At 51.0% G+C, this 26,009-nt stretch overlaps 1 protein-coding gene across 5 annotated transcripts in view; it reads right to left on the reverse strand.

Moving 5' to 3' along the window:
• The window catches only part of KIF2C (kinesin family member 2C), a 1,350,025-nt gene that overhangs the window by 682,695 nt on the left and 641,321 nt on the right, over positions 1–26,009 (reverse strand). The window lies entirely within an intron of this gene.

The following is a 26,009-nucleotide window of genomic DNA, read 5'->3' on the forward strand; positions in this document are numbered from 1 at the left end:
TTACCTCCAACAGCAGTTGAGGGACGTATTGCTCCTTCCTGGCCACGGGAGGAATGCAGGGGCACCTTTTGGAATTCCAGCGAGTGCCCGTTGGCCAGGGTGTCCAGCACCCAACGGTCGGTGGAGATGGACTCCCACACGCTGACGAACTTCGCCAGCCGGCCTCCCACTGGGGTGCTTCGGTCGGGGCCCGACGACACGGCCGGGTCAGTCTTGCTTGGAGGCAGGTTTGCCACCTTGGCGACGATGGCGGGATCCCCATTGTTTGCCGCGACCTCTGTAGGCCTCTTGGGAAGAGGAGTGGGCCGCCTGGCGGTATGTGGAGGAGCCACTGCTGGATCCTTTGGAGGCACCCTGTCTGCCCCCTGGAGCTCCGAAATAGCCGTCGTTTTTGAAGTACCCCTAGGGCCCAGGCCGTCTCAGAGTCGGTCTTGATGGCCTGGAGAGACTCGTCCACCGCCTTACCAAAAAGGTTGTTGCCGTCGAACGGCATATCCAACACTCTGGTCTGAACGTCCTGGCGAAAGTCTGTCGCCTTGAGCCATCCTCGTCGTTGGAGGCAAACTCCGTTGCCCAGTTGGCGAAATCCGGTATCGGCAATGTCCGTTGCCACCGTTATGGCGTGATCCGACGCCACCTCGCCTTCCTGCAGAATTTCTAGGGCCTCCGCCCTCTTGTCGTCAGGTAGGAAGTCTAGCAGGGGAGCTATCTTGAACCAGAGCTCCTTGTCGTAGCGAGCCACGATCGCCAAGGCATTGGCCGCCTTAATCGTCGCCGCCGACGAGATGACTCGTCGTCCCATGGAGTCCAACTTTTTGCCCGTGCTGTCTGGCAGGGAAGTGGAAGTTGAAGCCGCCGCACCCGCTGCTTTCTTCTTAGCTGCTGCCGAGACGACAGAGTCTGGCGTGGGCTGGGCCCTGGGGCACAAGGGGGCGGCATCAGGGACTCGGTACTTCTTCTCGTACCTGTCCCTCTTGGCGGGTGTCGTGGAAGGGTTCTTGAGGACAGCAAGCCCCTCGTCCCAGATGTCATCGAGCAAAGGCACCGCAAGGACCTTCTTCCTCTTCGTCGTTGGTAAAGAAACCCTTCCTTTTTTGTTCTTCAGGGCAGAGCTGGAAGTTCTCGGATGCCCTGGTTATCATGGCGTGAAAGGAGCCAATTTCGTCGGCTGGTGAAGCCCGAGGGCTGTATCCGTCGCTGTATCCTCTCTAGGGTCCGGCGAGGGGGATGAGGGGTCCACAGGCCTCGCGGGCACGAAGGGCGCAGAGGGGTGGACTCTCCTCCGCTTGTTCAGAGGGTTTCCCGACGGGCATGGTTCTGGATCCTCTGTCGGGGTCCGTGGTAATCTCGTCCTTATCTCGGTACATAAGGATTGGATCGCCAACAAAATGGCCACCGAGCTATCCTGGGGCTCGGGTAATGGCTGCGACAGACGGGATGGCCGCTCCGCTGGGCCCTCTTCGTCGCTATCTTTGATCACGTCAGCGGGGACCGCCCCCTGGGATCGAACGTTCTCGAAACTGAGGTCTATGAACCTCTCGTTGAGGCCCTTCTCGGTTTCCACCAGCTCCTCAGAGGCCGATTCCAGGTCTGTAATGGCCACCGCCCCCCCCCGCCCTCTTTTTCTGCCGGGGACTTCACAGGGGTCTTAACGATGGGCTGGAAAGAGCATTCCATCTGCGGTGGCAGGGATACTCTGGGCCCAAAGGCTGTTTCCACTGGCGTAGTCTCAGCCGGCTTCACCAGGGTCACAGCGACCACTTGGATAGAGGCCTTTGCCGGCTGGATCAAAGCCCTCACCACCTTAGGTTTGTCCTGGACCTTTGCCTGGGGGGGGGGGGGGGGTTCAGCGCCTCGCTCCCCCCTACAAGATCGACCGGGCCGCTCCAGCAGCTTACCCGGGTTCTCGGACTTCCTCTTCCCCGAACCAGAGCGCTGGCTCATGGTTGAACGTGCGACGTCGCGCCCTGCCTGGCAGCCAAAGATCCTGACCTTTCGGCGCTCCCTGTGCCCCGCGGACTCGCAGTGCTCGGCCTTCTGTTGGGCCCCCGTCGCCGGGGCGCCCTCACAGGACTTAGAAGCCCGCTCAGACTTTTTCTTCGCCTTCTCACCTGCTGTGCGTCTTGTCCTCATGAAGGCAGTAGAGACATCGCGAATGCTCGTCCTCCTTGAAAACGTTTTGTAATACGCATCCAGGGCAGCACCTGAACAGCTTGGATCCGGGCGTTGAGCTTCCCTTGTCCTGGGCCATGTCCGTTGAGTTAGGCCGCAGATCTTCCGGAACCATCCAAGAAGCGTAAACTCGATGAAAACTTCACCCTTGAGGGGCGTAGAAGAATTCCGAAACGGGTCCCCGTTATCTGAAGTAGCAACAGTGGAGCTTGAGGCTCGATTAAACCAAAAAAAAATGAGAATCTCCTGAAAAAGCGCGACAACGCAGCAAAAACTCGAGAGCTAAAGCACAAGGACTCCCAACATTTGAGCGTGTGGTAAAAATCTGAGGATGGATGCCAGAGGCGGGGCTTAGAGAGAGGGCAGTCATTGGCTGGGGGCAGTATGACCCAGAGATCAGTGATTGGTTACTAAGAAAGACAGATCAGAAACGAAACTGATACTGATTTTTTCTTTACCGAGGATTCCCAGCCTGACGACGGGGAACATTCATGAACATGTGAATCCATGCCAGACCCCATGCTGGAGAAGTATTGAACCCAAATGACATTTGTACACTGATCTGGCTTTTTGTTATATGGTTACAAAAATCAAAAAAGTTCAAAAACCTAACTAATACATACATTATAAGTTACTCACCGTAGTGTCCTTTGTCCTCTTTCCGCCATGCTGCATGGGCGTTGTTAAGACGGATTTCTGAACTCTGTCCTGGTGGCGCAGAAGTTCAGAAGGCCAACCTAATTACTTGGAACAGGGTAACCTCTGGACGAGCCAGACCAATCAAGGTAGCGATCGCGGCGGTCAAGACTAGGTCTCAAGAGGGGTGAGGGTGACTGAAAGGCCGCAATGAGCACACAAGGCAAGAACACTTACAAACTACTCCAAACAGTTGTTATATTAAAACTATATACACATTTATTTCAAGGCCTTTAAAACAATGACCGTAGCGAGAAAATCACAATATAACGATAGTAAACCAACACATACCATATCAACACAATATATATACAAATTCGACAGTCTCAAGCGTTATATGCACGAAATGTGTAGTCCACCTAAAAGGGAAGGAAAACAGGCAGTGCGAAATAATGCTTAGACCCAGTTCGCCTTCAGAGGCACCTAACTAGATGGAAGTCCGAGCCCTGCGAAGAGTGGAGCCTTGTGCTCAAAAGTACCTGCACACGTTGGTGCCAACGGGCAAAAGGGGAGTCTCTTCGAAGGAAGTCAGGCAGTTTAGTTTAGTGCACAAAAGAAGAAGAACAAGTTCCGCGACTCAAGTGCAGCCTCCACAGTGGGCAGAAGCAGAGCGCGAGTACGGAAGAGGATGCTGTTTTGACACAGTGGGGAAAAGCAATGGGCTCCTGCAGGAGGGCGACCAGATCCTAGCTACGCTACTCACCGGTCCCCGATGCAAGCAGACCCAGGCTTCTCCGCGTCAGTTTCAGCAGCTGGCAGGTTCAGAAGAGCAGGGAACGCCTCGTCGTGTTGAGTAAAAATATGTCCCAATCGAAGAAACCCGCACAGTTTGTTACCACAGCAGGGCAACGGAGCGGCCGTGTGTATCTGAGCCAAATGTACACTACTCACTTCAGACCTGGGAACGCCAAGTGTGCAAAGCGTGTGAGAGTGACAAGGACTCGAAATACTACACAACCTGGCGGCGGTTACAGAGCAAGACTCCCGTGTAAGCTGGTCAGTCAGCTGGATGGCCCAGAGACGCTTCCGAAGGCTTACTGGCAGGAGATGGTGAAGATGCCGAGAATAGCTGTTCCCGCTATTCCAAGGGTCGAAGTACCAGTACAGGCCTTCTGGTTCGATCAAAGGTGAAAAGGGTTTCACAAGGCGACAGCAGTGCAGAGGAGAAGTCCTTCAGCGGGTCACCAGCGATTCCTCGGTCCAGCCTCTTGGTTGCAGGATACTTGTCTCCTGTATTCCTTCGTTCGTGAGAACTCAGGAGATCGACATGGTAGTGGTGTTTCCAGCCCCCTCTTATCCACGGTTCCCTTCGCGCCAAAACGGAGGGGACCAAATGGGAGATCCGCTCATCAACACTCACACCATTCGTGGACCAATCACGGACCACGGTGGTCCCAGGCAGTCACACCACCCTAGACTCTCTGGCACCCAGGATGTGTATTGGGACCAGACATCCCAGCCCACATCTTGGAGGCACACACAAGACATGTAGAAGCCCGCGAAAGCATCCGTGTTTCGCGGGAAAGTACATGCCCAAATAAGGAAGGACCCTGGTCGGCTCGACCTGGGGAAGGTGAAGGGAGCAAGACGGTCAGCGGACAGGACAAAGGAGCCTCGTGGTCTGGCCATTTTGGGAGCCAGGCCACCATTTTGGGTTAAGCGCGAGAAACACGCTTAGAACGCCAAAAGGAGCTCAAAACACAAGAAACGATGGCTGCCACCATTCCCGTCCCTGAATCTCTTGCACCGATCAGATACAATCCTAAACGAGTATCTAGGGCCTGTAGAAGGCTAGAGACCCAAGAGAGCTGTAACTTAGCTTACAGTGCCCTCTTGTGTCATGTTGCACGAAAGCCGCAACATGATAAAAGAAACTACGGGAAACAGCGTTCCCCGGTACTGACAGTCTTAAGGACATGTCAGTTTCCCCGTAAGAAAGGAGCGAAAGCCCAGAGGAGTGCGGCAGAAGGCTGCACTTCTCTGGCAAAGTCAACAACAAGGTGAAAAACAACAGCAAAAAGTTTAGGGGTTGCCACATGGAAGGAAAATTACCTACAATTACGAAATCTTTCCTAACAGGCGTCCCTTCCTAGGGATGGGATTCGGAACCTTTTGCACCAGAAAAAACCTTACCCTTTAAATTTAGAGGTGCGCGGGGTACAGCCCTGGGAGCATGCGCTGCCCTGATTCCGTCCTCCGCTGCCACACCTCAGACCCCATAGACGCGTCAACACCAGTTTTATTATGGGGGAGGATGGTGGGACGCATGAAGGAAAGGGGTCCAAGAACTAAGTATGTTAGTCACTACAGTGAGTAACTTCTAATTACTCATGTCCCGTCCCCTTTCCTCCATACTGCATGGGCGATTACAATTGAGTGTAGCCCCAGGGTGGAGAGGAGACCCTCCTTAAGCAAACAGGTTTCTAAGAACCTCATGTCCGAAAGCAGCGTCTGATCTAGTGCCGACGTCCAAACAGTAATGCTTGCAGAAAGCCGTAGGGGTGGACCAGGTGGCCGATATGCTTATGACTTGCCAGAGGACCTGCCGCTGGAATGCGATGACCGTGGCTCCGACTGCATGGGCATGCATGTTATCCGGAAGTAGCTTATGCTGCCCTCATGCTTTCTGGATGGCCGAGACCATCCATCGTGCTATAGAGCCCTTCGATGCCAGATACCCAGGCCTTGACCCGCCAAAGGTGACAAACTGTGCGTCCGACTTGCGAAAGCACTTGGTCCTGTCCAAGTAGAATTTTAGCGCATGCCTGACATCGAGGCGGTGCAGAACCTTTTAAGCGTCCTTTGATTCAGCAAAGAACATATGCAGACTATTTTGTTTAGACGGAAAGCGGAAGGTACCTTAGGTAGGAACGCTGAGTGTTTCTGTAAGACTGCCTCATCTTTGTGGAAAGTAGTATAGGGCTCCAAGGCAACCAGCACCTGGATTTCACTGACGCTGCGAGCCAAAGTGAGGCCAACTAGCAAGGCCGTCTTAATTGTGACCAGCCTGATTTCCACGGACGCCATCGGCTCAAATGATTTGTGCGCCCAACACTAGGTTGAGGTCCCACACCGTATGTGGCCTCTTGATGGGCAGGTAGAGTGTGGTGAGACCTATCTATCAAATGCTTCTTGACAAATGGGTTGGAAAAGTAAAAGCCCTCTTCCTCTGAATTTCTGTAGGCCCCAGTAGCTGCCAAATAAGTGTGTCAAGTGTCCATCTGCACGCCAGAGTGAGCAAGGTGCGCAGAGAACACCACGTCGTACAAAGTACATTCAAGGGGGTCGATCTCCTTAAAGGCTGCCCAGTGACCGAACCTGTTCCACTTACTCTTATACTGGATCCTGGTACCCTTGCTCCTTGCACCCTGTATGATCTCTAGGTTAGCCTGTGAGAGGCTGAGGTGCCCTAGAGCGACCCGCTCAGGAACCACGCGGTGACGGCTAGCTTCAGTGGCGTGGGGTGAATGACCCTGCCCCCCTGTTGCCCAGCACATCTAGCGCACATCGGAAGGTGAATGGGGGGCCTGTCCGAGAGGCTGAGCAGCTCTGAGAACCATGGCCTGGCTGGCCACCATGCAGCGATCAGAATGATGCTGAGGTGACAAGACTCGGTTATCTTACATATCACCCTGTGGATCAGGGGTGTGGGCGGGAAGGTGTATGCTGTCATGCCGTTTACCTGAACCTGAAATGTGTCGCCCAGGGAGCCTGTCTGCCTCCGAGTTGGATTCCCCCGGAAGGTGGACAGCCCTGAGGTAGATGTTCTCTAGGGCCCATTCCCACATGCTGACTGCGAGTCTAGACAGTGCAGGGGACCTGGTACCTCCCTGCTTGTTGACATAGAACATGCTGAAGCAGTTGTCAGTCTGACTCTGGACGACCTTGCCCCCAATAACTGGAAGGAAGGCCTTAAGCGCTAGCCATATCAGCTTTAGTTACAGCCAATTGAGGTGGTATTCCTGCTCCTTCCGGGTCCAGATTCCATAGATGCTGTGATTGTCTAGGGTGGCCCCACAGCCCTTGAGAGATGAGTCCATAGTGATGGTCATCTCACAGCTTAATCTTAACACTGAATCGGTTGGCTGTCTCCACAGCCACCAGTCTGGCTTCAGGGCTGCCAGAAGCACGGAACTGCTCTTCTGAACATCCGAGAAGACCTGCTCTCTAATCTTTATTCCGCTCTCTAATCTTTATTCCAACACCCCGTGTCCTCATCTTACCTGATCTCTCGTCTGCCTTCTACGCGGTCAACCAGGCCTTCCTGCTCAACCGCCTCCGTGATAACCTGGGCATCACAGGCCAGGCCCTACCGTGGCTGTCTTTTCTCTCCGATCGACCCTTCGAGGTTCAACTCGGGTCCTTCCTCTCCTCCATCCCCCTGGCTGTTCAACCAATATCTGGCACTTCATGCCCATCGAATTGCCGCACTCTGCCCCAACTTCCAGTGCTATGAGGATGATACTCGGCTCATTTTCAGGCTACCCTCAGCCACTTCTCCCTCCCTCATCTCTGACTGCCTGTCTGCCATCCAGGAGTGGTGTGCTGCCAATGATCTCTGCCTGAATGCCAGCAAGACTGAGATTCTCCTCATGGGCACACCCACACCCTCCTTTCCTGTCACTCTCTGGCCGGCCTCTCTTGGCCTACTCCCTGCTGCCACCTGTGAGGCTAAAATCCTTGGGGTCATCTTCGACACCACACTCCTTCTCTCCTCACATCTCCGATTTCTTTAAGAAGTCACATTACCAGCTGCACCTCCTCAAAGGTATTCTACCTTTCCCATCCTTCCCCCAGAAGCTCACTGTCTCCAGAGCTCTGGTTCTCTCTAAGCTGGACTATTGTAACAGCCTCCTTCTTGATCTGCCTGCTTCCGCCCTCCGCAGCTCATCCAGAACTGGACTGCGAGAATTTTCATTGGCCTCAAGCCCAGGGATTGCATCTCTCCAGGACTGAAACCCCTGCACTGGCTCCCAGTGGCTGCATGGATAAAGTTCAAAACCCTCTGCATCGCCCACAAGGCCGCCTCAATACCTTCAACTCTCTTCCTAAATATCTCCTCTCCAGCTCTTCGCTCATCTATGTCCAACTCCCTCAGGGTGAGTGGCTTCGCCAAGCAACGAGTTGGTGGTAGATCACTTTCTTCGGGCGTGGCCTCCCCCTGGAACAGCCTCCCTGCCCCCCTGAAACGAGGAGAACCATCTCTGGTTCCGGAAGCACCTCGAAACCTTTCTCTCTGCTTCTGCCTTTTCTCATCCTCTCCCGTGCCAATTTCCTTGCTTATACTGAAACTGCACTAGCTTACCTGGCCACCCTCTGATCTCGGGCCGAGGTCCCCCCCCGCTCCACCAGTCGCATACCTGCACTGCCCTCCTTGATACACCTGCACTTGGGGACTGTTCTCTGTATCCCTACAGTCCTACCCCTAGCACATGACACCCGATGCCTGCACTTACCCTTCTCCCATGCACTTACCACCCCCCTGGACTACTCCTCCCACCCCCCCCTTCCCATGCACGCGCGATCTGACACTTGGCCTAGTAGGATCGCTGTCCGTCTTCCCTCTGTTCCCGCTCCCTTGCCTCGTCACGCCTTGAAACACTTGTTTATAGGTGCGTTATAAATGCCATATCATGGTGACCCGCTCCTGGGTTCCATGATGCTGCGTCTCGTGTGGGGGACGGCCAATAGGATTGCTGCCATGAGCCCCAGTACATGTTTGTACCACCAGACCGATGTCACTTCTCTGCTGAGGAAGTGAGCAGTGGCCCTCCTGATGGCCATGATCTTGTCCTCCAAGGAGAAAACTTTGTCCCAGATGAGCCACAGAAAAGTCAGTCTCTGCGTAGTCTGTAGCTGTGACTTCTTGAGATTGAGCAAAAAGCTCTGATCGTGGAGTGTGTCCATAAGAGCGTGGGAAGTGTGGTGCACCGCTTCCGGAGATGTCGCCCTGATGAGCCAGTCGTCTAGGTACGGGTAAATGTGGTGGCCCTGGAACCTGAGGAGGGCAGCCACTGTATTCATCAGTCTGGTAAAGGCCCTGGGGGCCGAGTTGAGGCCGAAGGGAAGCACCTTGTATTGGAAATTGTAGCCCATGAATCTGCATCGTAGAAAATAATGATTAGGCTACCAAATCGGGACGTGTAGGTCCGCGTCCCTCGGATCCAGGGAACACATCTAGGCTCCCTTAGACAATGTGTGCTGTGAGCGCAGGCGTAACCATCTTGAATTTCCGTAGAAGTAGGAAAAGGTTGAGGGTGGATATGTCCAGCACTACTCTCAGGCCCGCCTGGTCCTTTATCTGAATGGCGAAAATCCTGGAGTAGATGCCCAAGCCTCGCTGGGAGGCTGAGACCTCCTTCCCTGCCAGGCTCTCGACGAGCGACCGGATCTCTGCCAAATGATTTGCAGTCCCAACCTGTGCGAGTGGAGGGGAGGAGGAAGGAGAGGGTGGGAGGGTTCAGTAGGCGATACCCCATGGAGACTACGGAGAGGATCCAGAGGTCTGCGAAATTCTGACACCAGAAGTGTGTGCAGAGAGCAAGCATGGCCCCCACTGGAGACACAGACCTGGAGGGGTTGTCATGCCTTCTTTCCCTTCGAGGCTGTTGCAAAGGGGGACTGGAAAATGGCCTTATTCTCTTCAGGCCCCTTATTGTTGCTTGTGCCGATGTGTCGGCAAACGGTCTGGCTGCCTGGACCACCTGTTTTGGAAGCTGTGGAACCCTCCGTATGTACGCCCCTTGTCAGAGCGCTGCTGTGACTGGGTGTATGTTTTAGGAGTTGCCTTTGTGAGGATGGCTAAAGACATTGCCGTTTGCAAGCTGTTTTTCTTTTTATCCAACTCCTGGTCTGTGGAGTAGTGAAAGAGGTCACCCCCCTCGAATAGCAAGTCCAAAATGCATTCCTAGACATCCGGGTTGAACTTAGTAGCACAGAGCCAGGCCATTCTTCTCATGTCAGTGACAAAGCAAATGGCCTGGCCAGAGGTGTCCATGTGGGCCATGGTGGACTCCATGATGTCTTGTGCCACCATTTTGGCTTCTGCCAGTCCCACCTTGAATCAGGATTTCCTCTGGGACGAAATCTGCAATTTCCCGGCAAAGCCTCTGGTTAACTGCTGTCAGCATGGCGTTGGCGTGACGCAGTGAAGCATTAGAATGCAGCTTCTTCCCATAGGCCTCCAAGATAATCTTCTCCTTGCGTAGCAGTAACACTGACTAGGACAGCTGCAGCTTGGAGTATAGTAATGCAAGAGCAATCACCGAAGAGTGTGGATGAGGATGGGCCGATAGCAAGAGTATCTCCCTCCATTTGCCTGTACTTGGCGTCCAGGTGGCGATTGACCAGCTGGACAGAGTAGGGCTTGAGCCACCCCTTTCTGGCCAGGGCAACAACGTCCTTCTGAATCGGGATCCCCGTTCTAGCCATGGGGTGTAGCATGTGGACTTCGGCGAGCACCCCCTCTGCTGGTTGGTAGACTTCGGGTTGAGGCAGGCCCAAGTACTCCGCCAGCCCTGCAAGACATTTGTGGAAGGCCTTGGAGGACGGTGTGTCAGGGTATTCTTCCTCGTCCGTGTCCACCTGGGGGTCCAGTAGGTCCCCACCGGTGGAGGGGTGCTGGGAGCCGACGGCTGTGATGTGGCAACCTGAGCCACTGGCTGTGGAGGCTGGTACGGAAACGCCTGCGCCGTTATGGGGCCGGAGCGGGCATCAGGGGCTGCACTGGGGCCTGCAGTGCTGAGCGATTGAGGGAGCACGTCCCTGATGGCATTCCTGAGAATGACCCCCTATCTGAGGAGATCTCATGACCCTTTCAAAGAACCTGTCCTCACAGGTCGGAGGGGTGGTAGGTGATATTGACGGGGTAGCGGGCAGCTGGGCCCCGACTATATGGACGCAGCGGGAACCTGCCCTGCGCAAATGAAGGATAGGCCGTAGGCCACGTACCTGGTTAACACCAGTCCCACCTTGACGCTCGTTCCTCCACCTGCTCCCTTCCATGGTTCGGTATCGGATGGGCGCCCATACTTTCTGGCGCGTCGGCCATCTTGTCAAGCTGCCTTCCACGTGCTGCCGTTGTGTTGCTTGACTCACTGGGCCCAGCTCGAGTGTGGATCATGAGGCCCACCCTGCACCTCAGGTTGAGACCTGGTAGGCGTTTCACCCTCGGAGTTGCCGGTAGTGCCACGTATAGGTTCCCCTCAGAAATGTTGCTGGTACACGGGCGTGGCCCCTCAGGTGAAGACCCTGTAAAGAACCTTCCGGTCCCTCAGCACTGTCACCGGGAGGATCAATTGACCCCTCGGCTGGTAGCCGGATTAGCCTCAGTACTCGTGCTGGTATCCGAACCAGAGAGGTTACTCCTTGGGAAGGAGTCTCCCTTGCGGGGTGTGCTGGAAAAAGGTGGCCTTACCTTGGGCCTGGATCGATGTTTGACGAAGTCCTTCAGGTCCTCTGGAAGAGCTCCCTCCACCTGGCTAGTCTGTTCTTCAGAGACCTCGAAGAAAGCGCTTTGCACGTGGTACAAGCTTGCCGACAAAGGCAGAGGGCATGGGGTCTGAATTAGGAAAGAGCCCTTCGCAGAATGGACAAATGCTGAAACTGTCATGATCTCTGCTTCCAAAAGGTCAGGGTTTTCCCAACTCCCTTGGAAGCAGATCCATAACCCAGGTTCGGAGTGCCAACCAGTCCCAATTGGGACCTTTTGGACCCAGTCCTGGCGCCAGTGGCACCAGGCTCATAAATATGGCCAGTCCCAGCGCTGGAAGCGCCGGGCTCATAATGCTTGGGTGGACTTACCTGCAGCAGACCATGCTGCTTACTTGCCTGCCAGTTGAGCCTCTGAACCTCTTCTGTTTGGAACTACTTTTCCTGTTGGGTGGGGCAGGAGCCACTCCCTAGGTTCAGAACACTGGAACTCTTCTGGAAAGCAGGAACTCTTTTCTTACCTAGGCGTGGCTGTGGAAGGAGACACCTAAGCACTACAGGAGGCTATTTAAACCACACCAGATGGATGAATCTTGCTTTGCGTTATTCTGCATCCTCTGCAGCAGAACGCTCATCGTGTCTTCTGCATCTGATCCTGGGCCTAAGGAAAAAGGCTTACCATCCTGAATCCAGTCTTCAGCAACACCTATAAAGACAAAGAACAGGTTAGCATTACGGTCTTCAGTGACAGCGCTTCACTTACCTGGTCCATCGGCTGTCACCAACGCCTCGCGCTGCATTCCGGCATCTGAAAGACAAAAGCTTACCAACTCTTCGCACGCTCCGGATGCCTTCGGCGCTGCATCCCGCATCTGAAAGACAAAACAAGGTGCGTTTAAAGACATTGGGGAACTTTAATACTCACGTGCCATTACTCCTTTCCACATCTAACCCAGTGGGTATTCCGGCACCCTGCAGCCGCTCCGAAGTTGTACCTGCAAAATAAAAAGACAGTTAGAGCGCATCGTGAAGCAGGCAACAAGCGCTTACGTGCTTCCAGGCGCTTCTATTCATCACACGGGCTCCATCTTCAACTCACTTCAGCCCGTCATCCGCCATCGCCGGAACCCTGCAAAACAAGAGACATCATTACTAAAGACTTTTAAAGACATTAGAATTACTCGAAACTTACCGTTCGTGTAGTAAACGACGGACAGCAGTCCTCTGAAGTCAAGAGGCCTGCTCCCCTTATCCAGTGAAGAAACTGGTTACAGCACCCTGCCCCGAAGCAGATGGAGAGCACGGCGTTCACTTACCTAAGGTGAGCGCGTTAACCTTTGGGGTTCTACAGGAGAAGAGAAAGGGAAGAAGAATAACCCAGTTCATTAATCCCATATTTTCTATCTGCAGACACCTTACCCTTCGAGTCAGACATACAGTGCACAGAGGTCCAGCCCAAAGAGCCAGCCGTGTGTTACACATCACCTTTGAAGATACGGTATACGCCCAGTCAAGACCGGCGCCTCTACGGGAATCAGGTGAGCGTTACAGAACCCTGTAGAAGTTGACATGCGCCAGGGAGGGCCGATTACCCGAAGGAAAAAAGAAAAAAATGACAAGGATCTGCATGAGTAATTACATGGCCGAAGCCAAATCCAGGAGCGCTGGTAAATTCGGGCCCTTCCCATCGACGCAGAAAAGGGGACTGAGGTGTGTCGCCGGAGGGCAGAGTCAGGGCAGCGCATGCCTCCAGGGCCGCAACCCCATGCGCCTCCAAATTTAAAGGGGCATACGGTTTTCTGGTGAAAAAGGTTCCATCTCCCGTCCCTAGGAAGGAATGCCCATGCAGCATGGAGGAAAAGGGATGGGACATATGAGTAACGAAGTGACAATTTAACCACCAATATGATCACATGGAGAGACTAAATACCAGATCAAAATGGTCTCAAACACTACCCACAAATTAATGGATACAATATAAACCGAGTGTGATGCAGTAGCCCAATACCTTTCAAATGGCAGAAGTAGAGTGATTTAATCAAAAAAAACACAGTAACCAAAAGAGTTGTATCGCCACTATGGGATACAACTCTAGCCTTTGGTGTAAGCGAAGCTGGACTCTTTCCAAGGTACTCTTCGAAAGCCATCGAGGCCTGTCTGGGCACTCGCCCCAGCACCAAATGACAAAGCACATGTCCCTGGCACCCTTCACAGGCACTGCTCAATCCGGTGCTTATAATCGCATGGGAACCCCAGCCTGGATGCCCTAAGCCGTTCCCCACGGACACTCCCGATTGGGTCCCTGACCGGAATAACCCAGTCCCAGATCAATGCCGGCAGGCGAATCCGGCCCCTTTCCAAGGCCCTCTTCTAAGGCTACCAATGCCCGTTGGGGCTTGAATGGCTACCGTATCAACTCTCCCGTCATCATCATTCCTGCTCCATCCATCAAGGCACCCGTTAATGACTGCCCAGCCTTCCCTAGCCACATCAGCAACTTAGTCTCAACTTCACCGTTCCATCTGCCATCCAGCCATAGCTATGTGAAAGGTAAGCCTTCCTCCACCTGTACCAACGAGCTGTGTAATCCTTTCCCACCCAGAATGCAACTAGACCACCTATCCCCCCCTACCTACTTCCTACCACTGTTCTTCCTTGCTCACACAGCGCAGACAGTACACCCGCCTACACCTCACAATTGTAACTCACTCGGTTTACTGGCACACTATACCCTTCCAAACACTTTCATCATGCCACCCCCTCACCTCTATCTAACCAGACATACTTTTTACCACCCTTGGTATCACACAGCTGTTGCCCAACACCAACCCATCCTACTCGTCTTCCCTTCCACTCCCAACTCCACAACACTTGCTGCCACACCTCAGCCCACAAACAACCAGTCTACACTCCCATCATTCTCCATTGCCCTCTACCCGTATGTGCATATACATATCTATTGCAGCCCTTCGACTCAAACGCCAACTTCATTCCCACTCCCTCCCATGCTGCTACCTACAATGCCTCCAGTCCCAAGAGCCCCCTCAAAAGCACTAACATCTTTCACCTCAAAAGGTAACCAATTTGAGATTATGTGCCCATGTTGCTCTTATCCATGACCTCATCGAAGACTATCACCTCAACCTACTTGCTATCACAAAGTCCTGGCTACGTCATGCTGCGGGCCCAACTCTTCCCTAGCTTTATCCCCTGGCTAGACCATCCTCAGAACAGGCAACTCTTCCAAACCAAACAAACAGAGTTGCTCATCACAAAATCTAGGCTTCCCTTCAAAGAAATTGCCCTCTCCCCCGCCCCTCACTGAACTTTCATCACTCACACCACTTTTATCCTACTACTTCTCTATCACCAACCAAACTCATCAAGCTCGCCCGAATCAGACATTCCACTACTCAAACTCCTTATTAAACCGGCAGCGAAGTTCATCCTAATTGACAATGTTAACCTCGGCTTCAATGACCCTCAAGACTTCAAGGCTACTGCCCTCTCTAGCTCTGTCAGAGATGAGCCTTACCTAACTGGTCTCCTCCCCTACCCACAAAGGCTCCATCTTATATTGGATCGTGACTCTTGAAACTAATCTCACCATCAACTCCATCAGCCTCCTACCATGGACCGACCACTCTAAGTTCCACAGGTCGCATCCACACAATACTACCAACTGCACCCCTACAAACAACCCCATCAAAGCCCACAACACCTGCAGGCTAACAGAAGAAACACATTTTTTTTTTTTTTTTAAACACGTTGTTTCTAAGGCCGGACCCGCGATTCAAACCTGTGTTGCACTGCGTCTTGCTTCCAAGGCGAGCGCGTTGACACAGCTATACTACCCGTGTGAACCCCCACCCTACAGAATCTACTCGGCACCTTTGAACCCTCAGTTGGCGACCCTCAGTCACCTATTAAAATCGTATCCTCTCGAGCATGTTGGATCAACATGCTTTTCTCAAGGATCACTAATAAAGGGTTCTCCGGAGAACACTCCATGGATAGAAAAGTGTCCGAACACATCTGGAGATAAAACCCCACCACAGCAAACCATGAATTCTTCATGACTGCAGCCAAACCATACAAAAACCTAAATATCTCACTTTCACAACACAAGGATTCAGAGGCAAGATCCAGTTCCAAAAAGTTCTACATCCTCAAAGAGCTAGATAATGCCCCTCCCTCCCCTAGCTCCATCAAGACAAATCCTGGTGCACCACCCCCCCAAGACGCCCACGCTTGTAAAATTCAAGCTCATGGAGAAAATTGGTCCCAAAAAAAAAAAATCCAGCTCGCTACTATTCTTCCTATTAAAAGCATTGCCACACACCCACCACACACCGAAATCCCCCCATGTTTTAGCCATTCAAATTCTCGCCAGTCACTACTGAAGTGGTCAAAACCTGTTACTCAAACTTAAACTTCAAAGAACAGTTGCCCAGCACAAATCATTTGCACCCACTATCAGACTTCATCAATGCCTCTTTCACCTCCAACTCGGTACTCCCATTCAAAGAAGATTACGTTCCCCCCTCTTTACTTAAGAAATCTACCATCAACCCCTCTTTACCCACTATCGAACCATCACCAGTTCCTTGTTTTCTTAAAATAGAGTACTGTACGGCATACCCCTGAAAACAGGACTTGCTTGGGTCCATGCAGTCTAGCTTCCATCCCAAATACCAACGAAACAGCTTTCATTGACCTCAAGACAATTATACAGCATCCGTGATTCAGGTAACCCGGCTATTCTACTCCTCCTTGATCTCTTCGCAGCTAACCTGTGGACCACATGCACCATAGCCCAGGTAAGGGCTTCCCCATCATTCCAATGTAACTGCATAGTCTATCAAACATTTTATGACCAATACTATTAGGTATACAGATACAGACGCATCAGCTAAGGTATTTTGACCATCTCCCTTTTGGATTACCAATATGTGCGCAACTTACCTAATCACTAATGTTGTTCATGCCTTTGTTTCCTTGTCTTTATTTTCTTAATTCTAATTGCCTAAATTGTGGTAAGTACATCCTTTTGGATTGATCATCTTAATGTCATATTGCGCATAATATGTAGATGTACACCACATTTGCAATTTATGTGCCGGTATTACAAAAAGCTCAACCCTAAAGATGGAATCTTTTTTCTGAAATGCATTGGCTTATGAGCCAACATTGCTGAGAATGCATTATGCCTTCTTCAATAATGTTTAAAAACCTATTTTGGTATTTTATCAAAAGCACTCATGTTCTGATTTCATAATCCACCAACTAATGGTAATTTATTGGACAAATGTATGACGAATATAGCAGCTTTACAATAAGAGCATTCTGCGAGCCCTGGCGTGGTTACACAGTTTCCCGTTCATGCAGATTTCCAAGTAGACCTGCAGGTACCTATATTCATAAGCCAACAATTACACAAAGCCATAGCCCTTTAATCTTGATCAGTGTACATAAATTTGAAATCCAATCCCATTCATCCATTTTGCAAATCATGCAAGACTTGTGTTCATCTAGGCTGACCTCCCAGTTTGGTTGCCACCCAATCACCTCGAATGAATTTTCTACAAATGTAGTCATATTTTGGTTATAGTGTGGATCAGCTTGGCTTCCCAGGAGTTGCAACAAAGGGCAAATGGGGGACTTCTGAGCTTTTATATACAGTAATGCTTTCTTTTGCGGGCCATAGTGGACAATGTCAGGCTCAGTTGCAGTCTTAAGTTAAACGGGTCCACTGGGACCTAGCCCCAACATGGTTTGCCAGAATTTGCCCTCTATAGCATTCAACCGCCTGAAATCATCCATGCTTATTGACTCTAATCCATATAGTACCATTGCACAAAAACTGTTTGTACATGGTCAATATGCCAGAGTAACTATATCCAGAGGCTGCCTTGACACACCTATAGATCATAGGTGTCAGAGCCACTGCCTTCCGTTTCTTGGTGTCTATTATATTTTGGTAACTTTTCCAGACCCAGATATTTGAAATGAAACACATGCTCCATGTGATGGCCTTCAATAGACATGATATGGGCTAATGCCCACCCATAAGAGAAGTGCATAACCTTGGTCTTACCAAAATTGGAGTACCAAATCATGATCACAGGAACATTTATATAATACCTGCAGTGATCTTTTACGTCCCGAAAAGGTGTGGCCACAGAGTACTAAATCATCTGCATAGAATAGGCACTCAAGCCTTTTTGCCTGAGAAATACAGTTTGCGGTACATTCTACTAAAGCAGAGAGATGGAGAAAACACGGGAAATTAAAGGTGCTGCAATTTCAGCAACTTCAGCCCTCTCACCGGAGGGGAGAATACCGGGCAAATGACGCTTTCCGAGGGAGGAGGCAGGCTAGGGGAACAGGTGCTCCAGCTCACCAAGAGCAATGGGGCTTTCAGGTGAGAGTAGAAAGATGTACAATTATAACATTTCTGTAAGGTGTTTAGACATTTGAATTTTTTGTGTCAGTTTAGAATAAATCTTTAACAAAATAACAGTTATAGATATATCAGATGAAATCAGCGTGAAACTAATCCTAAAACAGAATTAAACAATTATCTATTTACATGTGGTTAAAAGTAATTAGGACCAACTATAGCAATAGTTCAAGAAACCAGTTGACAGGAGTGGAGTCCCAAGTCAGACAAACAGAATTAACTAAAGTACGTAGATAAGAACGCCTGGTTTCTAAAGTGCCTAAACAGTCCTCCAACTAAAGTCTCCAAGATTCTACTGGACCTTTCATTATTAAAATTTTTCAAGCGCACAGCAGCCCTTTAAGATTATTAAATCTACAATAGGACTTTGAAATAAAATCAGATTTAATGTTAGTCCTCCTGTAATAAAGAATTTCAGGTGAAATCTAAGAAAAATATCTCTGAAGCAATGATGTGGAAATTTGCGTTTATCACCCAACTACTTAACCTCAAAAATCTGGTGGAGATCCATCTTGTACTTGCGCTGTTATTCACAATTTCCAATCCAGTCGATCACCCATAATTTCTGTTTAACCAGACTAAAGTTGATATAATAGTCTGTTGATCCCCCAATTGCAACTGTAAATAATCACATTTGTCAGCTAATTTGTTAAGCATGTTAATACCAAATTGTTAGGGCTACACAAATAGCATGTTCATTTGGGACCAAGAACTTATGGAAACATAGCAACATATTCAACTGAACGCAGGCTTGTAAGAGTTAAAACTCAGTTCGTACCAAATAGTTGCAAATGGTTCAATTAGGAAGTGAAAAGATCTGAGTCTAGAGAGTTGAATCCAATCAAACGGGTGACATATCTAGACAGTATGTAATGGAAGTAATACTTTTCATTTGTTTGCGTAAACAAGCAAAGGAGTGTTGCAGTACCTGTTTGGACCCCAGTAACTACTATCTCCATTGTTGAAGGCGGACCCTGTGGTGGACCCTGCTCAAAACCCACACTTGTGACAGTGTCCGCGGAGCGTTAGTGTGTTTGCAGACAGTGAGCTGAGGGCCGACATGGAGGGGAGCCTTACAAATCAGGCCCCCAGGACACAGAGCTGATCCAAACAACCTGGCATTAATAGTGAAAGCAGTGAAATTACTGTGGTTGCGAGTGGCGAGAAACTACTGCGCCCTTGTACGCTTCCGCCCCCAACAAGCATGGAAACCTCAAACTTCAGTGTGAATGACACAGAAAAACAAGTCGAAAAGTGTGTCACCCTCGCAGGAAAAGTGCAAACACCCTCCAAGAACTAATGAACAAGGTACGTGTAACCCGCTCCTCCCGGCATATGCCCATCTCTCCAACCTGATTTGTGCGGCACCAGCAGGTTACCAGCAGGCTCTGTGTTTTTGCGTCCGGAGTTGGTGATGGAGCTGGCTCACGCACACAGTGATGCTAGCAGGGGAGATGCGGTCGCTGAATGTATTCTGCAGCGAGAGAGGAGGGGCGTGAGGGTGGGAGAACCCGAGGGAGTGGAAACTGAAGCAGATTTCAGTTTAGTGGATGCAGGAGAGGTGTTGTGTACCTCTCCAGGAAGCAACCTTCAAACCTCCAGAAAGACATACAAAACCCAAGGGAACAGGAAATTAACCATGCAAGCCTTGGCAGTACCGAATCCCCTTGACTCTACCCTCTATGTTGATGCCTTAGATTATGTAATGGAAACTCGCCAGGCAAATCATGTGGTGCAAAATACAACTGAACCCCTAATCAGTCAAGAAAAGAAAACGTCAACGTGTTTAAGCCAAGATTCAGTTGCCATCCGTTCAAGGAGTGAGAACTTTGTTAAACCAGAATACAAAGTGCCAACTAAAGTAGCCTCTTTTACAATGGAAACATATTGCATAAGGCGCGGGAGACAAAAGAAAATACATAACCTAAAACTAAAATACTGCACTAAATCCTTGACAGAAAAACGAAAGAGGCAGTTATACAACAAAGAAATAACACAAACAAACCAGGAAAACAAATGAGCATGCAGATTATCAAGCGTGGCAAGAAGTCTGACAATGATTTATTACTGGTATCGGGACGCTGTGACCCGGCAGTTGTTCCAAGCAAAACAGACTCCTTACTAAAACTTTGTAGACAAAACAGTATTGTAAAGAACCTGCAAAAGTCAAAAGCTCAAGATATCATGGAACATGTCATAGATCAAAGTGTGATTGCCAAGATAAATTGATCCCTAACCGAAAATGGCATCTGAGATTCAAATCGTGAAGAGAGTAACCCAGAAGAGGAGTATCGGACATGTGCCCAACCACTGGCCAAAACCTCTACTCCACAACTTAAGAGTTAAACGCACCATGGCAGAAGTGGAAACAAACTTAAGTCCACAATACAAATGGCGCCGGAAAAAAAGGCATGATCAGCAAGCTATGAAGAAAAGGCCTGCCAAACATCGCAATTAAATGTGAAGTTAGCTCATAATTAAAAGGAAAGACACTGCAAAAAACGGAAGCAATAAATGGAAGCATGGGATATTGATTCGTCGCAAGATATAGAAAGTGTGAAAGAAGAATCCGTCAAGAAGCAAGAGCAACTTCAAGATGGCTGCCGACACGAGATCGACGGCGCTCGAGTCCTCAGACGGAATGAAGCGGTCCCCCACCAACCTGCTTGATTATCCATGTTGGCAAAGTCTCTGTGCAGGATAGGTGAGGATTGCCTGCAGGCACCCGAGAGGAATATAGCCTTCTCCGGGATCAGGAAGGGGTCTGGGCATAATGCGGCAGCAGAAGGGGCCTGTCTGACTCATGGGAGCTCCAGGTTACCAGCGGCTTCCCTGACGCAGGCAGCGTGCAGACCCGACCCGAGAGGCGAGTGGATCCACGGAGACATGTCGGACCCCAACCACAGGGCAATAAAGGCGTAACCGCTGTGGAGAAGACCATGAGAACTTGGCGAGGGAGAGCGTGCGGAGGAGGTCCCCAGCGGTCGGCGCCGAGGAAGAGACGCAGTCGCCCGTGAGGGCCCAGTCTGCCAGCAGTGGTGGAGGGGGTTGCCCTGGGCTGAGGGCCTCCCATCATCAATGGTCCCCCGTAGAGTGAGCGGAGCCCGCTTGGGAGACTAGAGAGGCTGTGGCAGAGGGCTGGCCCGCCACTACCCGGGCAGGAAGATCAAGAGTGCATTGAGGGTGTTCCTGCGGATCCGGCGGAGGAAAACTAGCGGGGGAGGCCGGCAGCGGGTGCCATCGGGAAGGACTACGCGACCCTCAGGAGAGGATTCATTGGAGCGAGCCTCTAGTGCAGGCGGCGTCCCCCGCTCGACGGCAGTGAAAAACGGCGGCGCAGCTGGAGACAAGTGGCGGACAAGGTACCTTCTGTGTGGATTGCTGGGCGGATGCCTCCCCTCCCCCCCGGTTGGTCGGCTGCAGGTGCAGGAGAGTGAGGGACTGGGGGGTGGGGGCCCCATGAAACCGGCTTGGTCCATCTTTTAAATCAGATGGAGACAGCGCAAAAAAAATTACTGCCCCGCTGTCTACAACAAGTTAAGCTGGAAGTCACGAATAGCTATGGAGTAGCAGTAAGCGCCACGAGTGATTACAGTTATTGACTGTGTGCTTGGTTCTGCAGCGCCTGCTATCTTAATCAGCACAAATTGGAACCCATTTAGCCATAAGTTACGGGCTGGACTATTATTTCGGGCTGCAATTGGGGAACGTGAGATTGGGGGACTCAGCGGGAAGTGAAGCGGGTCACGAGGGAGGGAGATATCGGTGCTCTGCTCCCCCCCCCCCCCCCCCAGCCTTGCTTACCGACTTTCGCAGAGAGTAACCCCGGCAGAGTGTCACAGACTAGGAGAGGAGACGAGGCGGAGGGCTCAGGGTACGGCTGGGAGCAAATCAGGAGTCAAGGCTATGTGAATGCTCGGAGCCCACCCCCCCCTTAAAAAGGTTTTAGTGGTAGGCTAGCGAAGTACAAGACGCCGGGGAGGAGAGAGCTCGGGGAGAATGTGGCTGGTTGGGAGGCGCAGTGGAAACAGCAGTTCCATCTGGAGCGGTACCCCCGCCCCTCCTTTGACAATGTCCTCAATCAATAAAAGCAAACAACCCAAGGGGTGGTTGGGGCGGGGCGGGAGTATATCGCAAGCAGAGACCAAAGGCACCCTTCCAACCTTGTGGCAGCAAAGAGGAATGTGATGAGCGGCCAGACCCCCAGGAGGAAAGCAGGAGTCCGGGCCCCCACGGGTAAGAGGGATGCCATGCAGGCCCGGATGTCACGACAGGACCTCCACAGCAAGATCCTAGCACTCCAGAATAACCTGGTCAAAACTTTTCAAGATCAAATCCAGCTCCTCAGAACAGACATAAATCAGGCAGTGGCGGAAATGAGGCAGGAAATGGGCCAGCTGGGAGAAAGAACAGACATTTTAGACAAGGGCCTGCAGGAGGTGGATAAGGAGGTCATGGAGAATAGTGAGGAGATTGAAAGGCTCGACACGGCAACAAGGAATCTGGAGCGGAGGATGGAGGACCTGGAAAATAGGTCGAGGAGAGTTAACATTCGGCTGAAATGGCTGCCAGAGGCAGTCCAAGACAAGGACCTAAAAGGGACACTGCAGGACATATTTGCGAGGCTGCTGAATGAATCTTCCCCAGAATCAGTGGAGTTGGATAGAGGACAGAGTGGGCCGTATCAACAGTGGAGCCAATGCCAGGCCAAGAGATGTATTTGCGGCATTCGCCAGGTATGCACAAAAGGAGGCAGTTTTGAGATCAGCCAGGCAGAAGGAACCCCTAAGCCATGATGGTCATACTACAGAGCTATATCAAGACTTGGCCAGTGAAGTGAAGAGACGGCAAATTAACCCCATCCTGATCTTCCTAAAGACTAAGGGGATTAAGTATAAATGGACTTTTCCCTTCAGCATCCTCTTTGAATGGCAGGGTGGTCAAAAAAGGATAACGTCGCCTGAGGAAGGAGCGGACCTGCTGAATTTGGAGCTAGACCAGGAAGAGACAGGGAGGAGGTCGGAGAGGTCACTGGGGGCCGATCACGCACAGAAACCTAGAGCCTGGGTCAGGTCTATGGTGGGAGAGAAATAAACACGGAAACCTGCCCTCATGAGACCCTCTGAGGGGTCAGTTAGAAGGGAAAAACGGAATGGAGGGGGAACCACTGCCAACGGGTCATGTCCCTGATGGTAAAGCTCTGTTTAAAAGGGGTGGTGGGCTTCAAAGCTATCGTTAGGGCAAGCAGCGACAAGGAGCAAACATCTTGGGGGAGGTACTGGAAGTGGGAAAATTAGGGGAGTGAGGGAATAACCCAGTTGGGTAAATGGAGGCCGGGGGGATTTGGAGGTGAGGGGGGGGGGGACATGGGCGAGGGCCTGTAGGGCACGTGAAATGTGGCAACATGGTTTAAGTGGGGCAGGATATGAGGTTCTTTGGCATCGGACACAGGGGGCAAGGGGCCAAAGGGAGAAAGTCCCACACTGGAGAGGCCCTTGAAATGGGTGGCTAAAAGGGTCCAGCAATGATCGACATTTGAAGTGGATAACCCCCCTGATCCACTCCCCCCAATCCAACCCCACACCCCCCCCCCCAGATCCGCTAACACCCCCCCCCCCCCCGGTGTAGAAAAAAGCTGGACATATTGGGCTTGGAGGAAACACATCTACTGTATAAATACCAAAAGCAGTTGAGGCCTAGACCAAAATGTTTCAGGCCTCAACTAGCACGAAAACGGCAGGGGTGGATTTGGCACTCAAAAACTCAGTGCAGTTCAGGGAAGAAGGCGTGGGTCGTGTATGGGCACGGTTTACACAATTGCGGTTATTTAAGCTCCAAATACAGGACAAGAAATACAATCGAGATAGGCAAATGGGGGAGCTCGAGAGACAACTGGAGTGGGGGGGGGGGGAAGAGTTAGAGCTGCCCGACTAAGAGCAGAGACGTCGAATAGAGCCTCTCTGTGGGAGTATAGGCGAGCTGAGGGGCAGCTCTGAATCCTCCAGTTGAAAAAAAAAAAAGACGAGGGTCCTTACTGTACGTTCGCCAGATTCTATACCAAGGCGAACAAAACCGATGACTTATTGGCCAGACCTAGGAGTGGGGAGGCAGCGAAGAAGGTGATGGTGGCCCTTAGGTCAGAGGTGGGAGAAAGGATAACGCGCAATGAGGATATTCAGGAACATCTAGTAGCATACTATGAGACACTACACGTCACAGCACCCCACCTCCCGGGTCCAGGAAGAGCTTCTGGAGAAAGTTAACTTGTGCCGAATTAGTGAAGGGTCTCAGGAGGTCATAGGCCAGGAGATAGCAGAAGACAAAGTGAGAAAGGTGATATTAAATCTCTCCCCTGGTAAGGCCCCGGGCCCCGACGGCTATACGGTGGCTTTTTATAAAACATTTGTGGGTTTCCTTGCTCAACGCTTGACCTACACCTATTCAATACATTTAAAGTCACCGGACGTATCACTCCATCTATGAAGGAAGCTAAAATGTCCCGAATTTTGAAACCCCACAAGAACCCCTTGGAACAGTCATCGTACAGGCCAATAGCATTGATGAATATTGATGGTAAAATATACACTAAGATTTTGGCCAACAGATTAGAGAGGTTGCTCCCAGAGCTAATCCACCAGGACCAATCGGGGTTTATCCGTGGTAGGCAGATAATCTACGGCGTGTAGAACAGTGGAAAAAACGCAAAAAACGAACACTCCCGCGGTCCTACTTTCTTTGGATGCTGAGAAGGCTTTCGACCGCATGGAGTGGTCGTTTCTGTTTTGCACTATGGAGAGGATGGTCTGGGAGGGGATTTCTTGCAACTGGTGCAGGCCAATTACCAGGAACCAAAAACCCGGATAATGGTGAACGGGAATCTCTCACGCAACTTTCACTTACATAGGGGTACAAAACAAGGTTGTCCCCTGTCCCCTGCTGCTCTACGCCATATATTTAGAGCCACTCCTGCAACTGATTTCGGACGAAGATGGGATACAGGGGATTCAGTTTGGGGGAAAGTCGCATAAAGTCATAGCATTTGCTGATTATGCTTCTCTCCGTAATCAATCCAGAAGACTATTGAGGCTAGCAAGAAGATACTTGACAACTTTGGGGAGGCCTCAGGACTTCGTATCAATTTGGGAAAAGAGCTTATGGTTTGTCCCCGGGTGGGGCCCTGAACGCTAAACTGAAAGTGGAAACCCTGTTCGCCTGGTCCCCGGGGGGAATTAAATATCTGGGAGTGCGGGACACCCCTACACTCAAGGGCTGGTATGCGGCAAACTATCTCCCTCCCTTGGACCGGATTAAAAAGGACCTCAGGAGTTGGGGGTCACTACATATCTCCTGGTTGGGGCGTATAGCTGCGATTAAAATTGTCATATTACCACGTTTGCTCTATTTGTTGCAAGAGATCCTGCAGATGGTCCCAGAGAATTTTTTTTTTAGGGAGATTAGATGCCCGATAAAAGGAGTTCATCTGGGAAGGAAGAATGGCCAGACTCAGCAGACGTCTGCTAGAGTCCCCCAAGAGGAAGGGGGTTTTGGCCCTTCCTGATTTCAGACAATACTACGAAGCAACACAGCTACGAGTTATCAGAGAGTGGTTGCGGGAAGGGGAGGGACCTCTATGGGTAGACATGGATAGGGCAGTGACCAAATATGACCTGGGGGGAGGGTTCTATGGCTGAGTGAGGGCCCCAGACCTAAACACATGTATGAAAGCTCTATTACGGGTTTAATTGCGACTACCTGGGACTGTTTGGCCAAGAACAGGGGAAGACGTCCTTCCCATCCCATTTTACAGCGATATTTAACAACGCCGACTTCGCCCCGAAACCGAAAAGAGCATTCATGCTTTGGGAGGGAGGGGAGGGGGGGGGTGTAGGAGAATGTGTGACATGTTTCAGAATGGGGTAATCCTGTTATTTAGAGACTGCAAGGAGACCTTTGGGATCAGCGAACAAGAGGCTTAGGTACGCCTAATTGCGCCATTGCCTGCTTCATCCTCCAAATAAACATGCAGCAACAAGGGAGGTCACTTCCCTTGAGAAATTCTTACTCACAAACAATGGGTCTAAAGATCTAATAGGCAATCTGTATAAGATCTTGGAAGAGTTCACCCCTCACGAACGATGGCCCTTCATGACAAGGTGGGAGCGAGTAATAGGGTGGGGTTTGCAGCCGGAGGACTGGTCCCGCTTGTGGAGGAGAATCCCTAAGGTGGCAAAGGCTTCGCAGACACAAG

The sequence above is a fragment of the Ambystoma mexicanum genome, chromosome 1q (assembly GCF_040938575.1).
Source record: "Ambystoma mexicanum isolate Mex_15411 chromosome 1q, UKY_AmexF1_1, whole genome shotgun sequence".
Classification (NCBI taxonomy): Eukaryota; Metazoa; Chordata; class Amphibia; order Caudata; family Ambystomatidae; genus Ambystoma; species Ambystoma mexicanum.